At 42.1% G+C, this 9,350-nt stretch overlaps 1 long non-coding RNA gene across 1 annotated transcript; it reads right to left on the reverse strand.

The window, feature by feature from the left end:
- Positions 1-6,869: 6,869 nt before the first annotated feature.
- LOC116375820 (uncharacterized) lies at positions 6,870-9,285 on the reverse strand. The gene is made up of 2 exons (XR_004211219.1): positions 8,249-9,285; positions 6,870-8,122 (listed from the first exon to the last, which is right to left on the reverse strand). It is a non-coding gene; the product is annotated as an uncharacterized LOC116375820 (long non-coding RNA).
- Positions 9,286-9,350: the final 65 nt, after the last annotated feature.

The raw sequence follows: 9,350 nt of genomic DNA on the forward strand, positions 1-9,350 counted from the left end.
GATGAGTCAACTATTATTTCCCAAGGATATGATTTCCCTTGGAGAACTCTGAATGTAGACATACAGAACTTCCTGAAATGACTATGTCCATTTACTGATACAGGACAAGTTTGGTAGGTGGGAACAGGAGCACAAACAGTTGATGATCAAACTGTAAGGTTACACTTACTAAAATACACTATTTACACCCCTTTAAATGAGTGAATTCAGCCATTTCAGCGATGCCCATTGCTGACAGGTATATAAAATCAAGCACACAGTCATGCAATCTCCATAGATAAACATCGGCAGTAGAATGGCCTTAATGAAGAGCTCAATGACTTTCAATGTGGCACCGTCATAGGATGCCACCTTTTTATCAAGTCAGTTTGTCAGATTTCTGCCCAGCTAGAGCTGCCCTGGTCAACTGTAAGTGCTGTTATTAGCAAGTTTCAGGAGAAGACCCAGATGCAGACAGTGTCGAAGAAACAAAAGTGTATTACTAGAACAGGGGGCAGACAAGACGACAGGTCAAGGGCAGACAGAGGTCAGTAATCCAGATCAGAGTCCAGAAGGTACAGAACAGCAGGCAGTCTCGGGGGCAGGGCAGGCAGAGGTCAGTAATCCAGATCAGAGTCCAGAAGGTACAGAACAGCAGGCAGTCTCGGGGGCAGGGCAGACAGAGGTCAGTAATCCAGATCAGAGTCCAGAAGGTACAGAACAGCAGGCAGTCTCGGGGTCAGGGCAGACAGAGGTCAGTAATCCAGATCAGAGTCCAGAAGGTACAGAACAGCAGGCAGTCTCGGGGGCAGGCAGAGGTCAGTAATCCAGATCAGAGTCCATAAGGTACAGAACAGCAGGCAGTCTCGGGGGCAGGCAGAGGTCAGTAATCCAGGGTGGTGTGTACTCTTGCAGCTGAATGGAAGCAAGTCCCCAACATCTAGTGGAAAGCCTTCCCAGAAGAGTGGAGGCTGTTATACCAGCAATGGGGTGACCAACTCCATATTAATGCCCATGATTTTGAAATGATATGTTTGACAAGCAGGTGTCCACATCCTTTTGGCCATGTGGTATACATTCTCCTCCACTAAGAACATACCCTTGTGTGTGAATGATAAGGCTAATGAAAGAATGACTAACTGAAGTCAAACTCCAACTGACCTTCTATGACATGTGATCATCACCAACCCTCTCTAGTCCAAACAGTAGGATACAGTTACCCCCAGACACTGACCTAAGGCCAGTTTTACATTGATCCTTTAGAATTCGAGCCTACGGGGGTAAGCCAGTTTCTAACTATTGTCCAATAAACATTCCCCCTCCCTCCGTCTCATCCAAATAAACACTATTTATTTACTCAGTTAAGAACAAATTCTTATTTTCAATGACGGCCTAGGAACAGTGGGTTAACTGCCTGTTCAGAACGACAGATTTGGGGATTTGAACTTGCAACCTTTCGGTTACTAGTCCAACGCTCTAACCACTAGGCTACCCTGCCTCCCCAATGTTGGCGCTTCCTTTAGTTCAGCAGATACCTCTACATTGATGTAGATACAGTATTTATGTTGGAGCTTCCTTTAGTTCAGCAGGTACCTCTACATTGATGTAGATACAGTATCTATGTTGGTGCTTCCTTTAGTTCAGCAGGTACCTCTACATTGATGTAGATACAGTATTTATGTTGGAGCTTCCTTTAGTTCAGCAGGTACCTCCACATTGATGTAGATACAGTATTTATGTTGGAGCTTCCTTTAGTTCAGCAGGTACCTCCACATTGATGTAGATACAGTATTTATGTTGGAGCTTCCTTTAGTTCAGCAGGTACCTCCACATTGATGTAGATACAGTATTTATGTTGGAGCTTCCTTTAGTTCAGCAGGTACCTCTACATTGATGTAGATACAGTATTTATATTGGAGCTTCCTTTAGTTCAGCAGGTACCTCTACATTGATGTAGATACAGTATTTATGTTGGAGCTTCCTTTAGTTCAGCAGGTACCTCTACATTGATGTAGATACAGTATTTATGTTGGAGCTTCCTTTAGTTCAGCAGGTACCTCCACATTGATGTAGATACAGTATTTATGTTGGAGCTTCCTTTAGTTCAGCAGGTACCTCTACATTGATGTAGATACAGTATTTATGTTGGAGCTTCCTTTAGTTCAGCAGGTACCTCTACATTGATGTAGATACAGTATTTATGTTGGAGCTTCCTTTAGTTCAGCAGGTACCTCTACATTGATGTAGATACAGTATTTATATTGGAGCTTCCTTTAGTTCAGCAGGTACCTCTACATTGATGTAGATACAGTATTTATGTTGGAGCTTCCTTTAGTTCAGCAGGTACCTCTACATTGATGTAGATACAGTATTTATGTTGGAGCTTCCTTTAGTTCAGCAGGTACCTCCACATTGATGTAGATACAGTATTTATGTTGGAGCTTCCTTTAGTTCAGCAGGTACCTCTACATTGATGTAGATACAGTATTTATGTTGGAGCTTCCTTTAGTTCAGCAGGTACCTCTACATTGATGTAGATACAGTATTTATGTTGGAGCTTCCTTTAGTTCAGCAGGTACCTCTACATTGATGTAGATACAGTATTTATGTTGGAGCTTCCTTTAGTTCAGCAGGTACCTCTACATTGATGTAGATACAGTATTTATGTTGGAGCTTCCTTTAGTTCAGCAGGTACCTCTACATTGATGTAGATACAGTATTTATGTTGGAGCTTCCTTTAGTTCAGCAGGTACCTCTACATTGATGTAGATACCGTATTTATGTTGGAGCTTCCTTTAGTTCAGCAGGTACCTCCACATTGATGTAGATACAGTATTTATGTTGGAGCTTCCTTTAGTTCAGCAGGTACCTCTACATTGATGTAGATACAGTATTTATGTTGGAGCTTCCTTTAGTTCAGCAGGTACCTCTACATTGATGTAGATACAGTATTTATGTTGGAGCTTCCTTTAGTTCAGCAGGTACCTCCACATTGATGTAGATACAGTATCTATGTTGGAGCTTCCTTTAGTTCAGCAGGTACCTCCACATTGATGTAGATACAGTATCTATGTTGGAGCTTCCTTTAGTTCAGCAGGTACCTCTACATTGATGCAGTTTGATTGTCAGTATTTAAATTGTAAAGACAAAAAAAATACGACAATACAGCAAAACAATAAAACAACAAGACAATACATAGACTGCAATGCATGTGTGTGTGTGTGTGTGTATGTATGTGTGTGTGTGTGTGTGTGTGTGTGTGTGTGTGTGTGTGTGTGTGTGTGTGTACAACTAGCTCTCACAGTCTCACGTCAGAATTAGACGTTCATACATTTTTCTTGAACGTCAAATTTCAAAGTGTTTAAGGTTAGGCATTAACTCCGTAATGGTTATGGGTTGGGTAAAGGTTTGTGTTCGTGTGTGTGTGTGTGTGTGTGTGTGTGTGTGTGTGTGTGTGGTCTGGGCTGCTCGCAAGCGTGTCTGTGTCCCACATTATTATTCCACAATCCCCTGCTCACCCAGGAAGTACCAGACCAGAGTGCTTCCTCCGGCAAGGATGATGATAGTGACGCTAGGAGTGGTGAGGCTAGGAGTGGTGAGGCTAGGAGTGGTGAGGCTAGGAGACACCTATAGGGTCATCTAGACGTATTAGAGGACGTCACAGAGGTCTCGTTACCAGCCTGAAAGGAACATCAACAACACTAACACCACCACACAACCCCCCCCCCACACACACAATGCTCCCTAACTGTAAAGAACATCAACAACAACACCACCACACAACCCCCCACACACACAATGCTCCCTAACTGTAAAGAACATCAACAACAACACCCCCCCCCCCCCCCCACACACACACACACAATGCTCCCTAACTATAAAGAACATCAACAACAACACCACCACACAAACCCACACACACACACAATGCTCCATAACAGCTGGCATCAGAGTTTAGAGTTCTACATGAGTAGGATTCTGCATACAGACACAGGTATTCTTTCATCCTAATGGTGATATTCGGGGTAGAGTATGCAAATCTGACTCTAGATCTGTTCTTATGGACAAGGCTTCTGTTTCTGATCTAATCAAGCATTAGGCTACACGATAACTGAAATACTCTAATGTTTCTAGGGAGCTATTATAAATGAGAAAATATATGTTATTTACTTTATATGGTAGCTAAATCATATGCCTATTGCCAATCACATCTTCTGCTGACCCATTCTAATGGCAGGTCCACAAGAGCGCGACTTTTTGGAGCCGTGCCCGAGGGCGATCAAACTTCACAAAACCGTTATTCTCCGTCAAAAAAATACCGGTGGCGGATAGATGGAGCAGTTAATTTCTTCATGTGTCTTGGTTGAACCCCCGTCCAGAGTCAGACATGTCGGTAACGATCATTAGAACGGCAGGAGGAGACAACTACCTTTTATTCTTTAAATCCAAAGGTAGGCTAGAGCCCTCGGTCAATATTTCCTAAAGCGCATTGTACCTCCCGAATTCCCATTGGACCAGATAAGCTAGTAGCCTAAACTTGAACCAATAATAACAATAGCCTAAAAGCTCAACTTCATTTATCCTACACGTAAAAAGTTATTGATTGCGAGACATTTGTTGTCTCTGTCTGGTAACTGTCAAAGCATTAAACATTTAAGATTAGTTCCGTTCTCGTTATTGTAATTATTTCGCCTCTATGGTCTATTTATTGCCTTACCTCCCTAATCTTCTACATTTGCACACACTGTACATAGACTTTTCTCCTGTGTTATTGACTGTACGTTTGTTTATGTGTAACTCTGTGTTGTTGTTTTTGTAGCACTGCTTTGCTTTATCTTGGCCAGGTCACAGTTGTAAATGAGAACTTGTTCTCAACTGGCCCACCTGGTTAAATAAAGGTGAAATTAAACAATTAAAAAATGTTAAAAAGCCATCGCCTGTAGCACCGTACATCCTCTCAGGCCATGTAACAAGTGTAGGTTCTATTGACATCAGCAGTCGACGCCTAACAACAGCAGCACCTTCACCATCATCCGGGCAGCCCGGCCCCCGCATCCAACAGGGTCTGTGCTATCTGGTATTGTTGGGACGGCTCTACCCCATTGAAGTCGAAAATCAAATGAGTTAAAGTAAGGGTTAGTGTTAGGGTTTAGGGTATGGACGTCCTAAGGATCCCGGATAACACTGACCTAATGGTACATTTCAATGGGTCCAATGGTAGTGTTTGTAGAATTTGTAACGCGCACACACAGAGAGAGACAGTTGATTCTTATTAATTGGCTGAATTTTTTATTTTTTAAACACCAACTTTCAGCTATGTTAAACAATACATCCCTTTACCAATGACTATCAATAAGATTGTAATGAAAATTAAGCTGCCTTATAAAAATGCTTACAATAATGACAATTTGCAAACCCCCCCCCCACACACACAGTTCCCCCAGAGCTGCCCGTCAACCACCCGAGAAAAATGTTATCATTCCATTCCCCACCCCAAAGCCCCCAATGCACCAACAACCAACAAAATGAACAAAAGACAAAAAAAGACAAAGGAAAACAGGAAACAACAATGCAAAAAACAAAAGACATCAAGGACAACTAAAATCATAAGAGCAAAGGTCAACTGCATATGTTTGAGTGCACGTATGGCACTATTTCCATGTGTGTGTCCGTGTATATGCCTGTGTACAAACACCTGCACGGGCATCAGCCTCATGCAAACTGGCATTAGCTGTAACAACACTGTTAGCTGTAACAACACTGTTAGCTGTGACAACACTGTTAGCTGTAACGATACCGTTAGCTGTAACAACACTGTTAGCTGTAACAACACTGTTAGCTGTAACAACACCGTTAGCTGTAACAACACCGTTAGCTGTAACAACACCGTTAGCTGTAACAACACTGATAGCTGTAACAACACTGATAGCTGTAACAACACCGTTAGCTGTAACAACACTGATAGCTGTAACAACACTGTTAGCTGTGACAACACCGTTAGCTGTAACAACACCGTTAGCTGTAACAACACCGATAGCTGTAACAACACTGATAGCTGTAAAAACACCGTTAGCTGTAACAACACTGATAGCTGTAACAACACTGTTAGCTGTAACAACACTGATAGCTGTAACAACACTGTTAGCTGTAACAACACCGTTAGCTGTAACAACACTGTTAGCTGTAACAACACTGTTAGCTGTAACAACACTGATAGCTGTAACAACACTGATAGCTGTAACAACACTGATAGCTGTAACAACACTGTTAGCTGTAACAACACTGTTAGCTGTAACAACACTGTTAGCTGTAACAACACTGCCCCTCAGTGTTTGTTTTGTTTTATTTGGACTTTATTTGTTTTACTTTGATCTTTCACCATCGTTCAATCCCCCACCAAACAACTCCAATCCCACTCGTCTCCAATTCCACATCCCAACCCTCAGCTTCCCTCAGCCTCCCTCAGCTTGCCTCAGCCTCCCTCAGCCTCCCTCAGCTTCCCTCAGCTTCCCTCAGCCTCCCTCAGCCTCCCTCAGCTTGCCTCAGCCTCCCTCAGCCTCCCTCAGCTTCCCTCAGCCTCCCTCAGCTTCCCTCAGCTTCCCTCAGCTTGCCTCAGCTTCCCTCAGCCTCCCTCAGCCTCCCTCAGCCTCCCTCAGCTTGCCTCAGCCTCCCTCAGCCTCCCTCAGCTTCCCTCAGCCTCCCTCAGCTTCCCTCAGCTTGCCTCAGCTTCCCTCAGTCTCCCTCAGCCTCCCTCAGCTTCCCTCAGCCCATCCCATCTCTGCTGGCCACCCTCTTCGGATTTCTATGCACCATATATCTTCCAACTATGCTGTGTTGTTTAACATACAACAGTGTTATTTAAATATACAAAAATAATATCATTTTTCAAAAGAGACATTACATTCAAGATGGCCATGTTATACACAACATAATAATACATTCTTCATTTCTACTGAGAGATTTATCAGTATCAGATCAGTATTTACTGGGAGCACAATCATAGTATCATATTGATATCATAAATAGATGTAGTACTGTCATGAGAGGTAGAAAAGTGTTCAGAAGTGGTATAAAAAAACAACAAGGCCCGGGGGGGTGTGGTATGTACCAATATACCACAGCTAAGGGCTGTTCTTAGGCACGATGCAACGTGGAGTAAATTAGCCAAGGTGCCTTATTGTTATTATAAACTGGTTACCAAAGTAATTAGAGCAGTAAAAATAAATGTTTTGTCATATCCGTGGTATACGGTCTGATATACCATGTATTTCAGCCAATCAGCATTCAGAGCTCGAACCACCCAGTTTATAAAAGCTTATAGGCAATTTTCTGAGTATTCAACAGAAAATATATGACTTGAGTGGTAAACTCAACTGCTATTTCTTCTTTGTTTTTTAAACAAACAAAGTAGCCTACAAGACAAAACACTGTTTATGACTAACACAAAGCAATCAACACTAACTGTCTCTATCCTCCTGTTACCATCCTATAGAACCACATTAACTGTCTCTATCCACCTGTTACCATCCTATAGAACCACATTAACTGTCTCTATCCACCTGTTACCATCCTATAGAACCACATTAACTGTCTCTATCCACCTGTTACCATCCTATAGAACCACATTAACTGTCTCTATCCACCTGTTACCATCCTATAGAACCACATTAACTGTCTCTATCCTCCTGTTACCATCCTATAGAACCACATTAACTGTCTCTATCCACCTGTTACCATCCTATAGAACCACATTAACTGTCTCTATCCTCCTGTTACCATCCTATAGAACCACATTAACTGTCTCTATCCTCCTGTTACCATCCTATAGAACCACATTAACTGTCTCTATCCACCTGTTACCATCCTATAGAACCACATTAACTGTCTATCCACCTGTTACCATCCTCTAGAACCACATTAACTGTCTCTATCCACCTGTTACCATCCTATAGAACCACATTAACTGTCTCCATCCTCCTGTTACCATCCTATAGAACCACATTAACTGTCTCTATCCACCTGTTACCATCCTATAGAACCACATTAACTGTCTATCCACCTGTTACCATCCTCTAGAACCACATTAACTGTCTCTATCCACCTGTTACCATCCTATAGAACCACATTAACTGTCTCTATCCACCTGTTACCATCCTATAGAACCACATTAACTGTCTCTATCCTCCTGTTACCATCCTCTAGAACCACATTAACTGTCTCTATCCACCTGTTACCATCCTATAGAACCACATTAACTGTCTCTATCCACCTGTTACCATCCTATAGAACTGATGATATGGATGTGTATCTATATAAGGTACAGCAGGGCTATTCAACTATCTTCTTACAGAGGCCAGATGAAAAAAGGTTTAATTGCAGGGGGGCTGGACATTTTCCACATGTGATTATTCTTCGAAGAACTGTATAAAACAAGTGACCCACAACCACCAATAAAGCAGTTAAATAACTATTAAAAGCTTCTTAAAAGTAATTAGGTCATTTTAAAAGCATCTGAAAACTAAGCATCTCTGTAAATAACACAAAGATATGTCAAATCAGGTCATGTCAAATTCCAGTCTGAAGGAAGGATGCTTTGAATGAATTTCCCTCAGTCATTAGGTGCCTTGTTTGTCTCTCACTTCTAACGAGTCTTTGTGAGCATCCGAGAGGGCAACAGAAGGCATGTATGTGTTCCTTAGAGGTGTAGCTTTCATCATATTTTGAAGCTTAAACTGTTCAAACGCTACTGCCAAATCCATATGACGAAGAGAAAAACCCATTGACATTCTACATAGGCACCAGACTATAGACAACCACCCTAGGGCTTGTCATTTTGCCACTGAACGGCGGATTTTGGTGGAAATAAAAAAAATTTTTTTACTGATCTTTTATTAATGTTCAGGGTTTAAATTCAGAAACGGGCCGGATCTGGCGCGCGGGCCGCTAGTTGAATAGCCCTGATGTACAGTATCTACTGGACATGCATATCTAAGAACCTATCTAAAACATTCCCATACCTCAACCACATCCTATTAAAAGGGAAATCTGGGATTCAAACAGCAACAAAATGAATGTACCAATCCCCAGATTGCCAATCCCCAGATTGCCAGATTGAGGTTTTGAAGCCACCGGTCGGCCATATTGGCACTCCTCAGAAAAGCAGTCCTCCATAGACTACGAGTATGAGTCACAATACACATAAAACTTAGCAGTCAAACAGGGAAATGGGTCCAATCGTTTTTACACCATTCATTTTTCCCACAGGGGATTTTAGAAACACTTCAAATAAGGGCTGTGTTTCATGTAGACTTAGAGATTTACATGGTTATCAAAACATTAAATCAGGGTCTCGGACAAGGTGACTTTTATCA

This window comes from Oncorhynchus kisutch, linkage group LG1, assembly GCF_002021735.2.
Source record: "Oncorhynchus kisutch isolate 150728-3 linkage group LG1, Okis_V2, whole genome shotgun sequence".
Classification (NCBI taxonomy): Eukaryota; Metazoa; Chordata; class Actinopteri; order Salmoniformes; family Salmonidae; genus Oncorhynchus; species Oncorhynchus kisutch.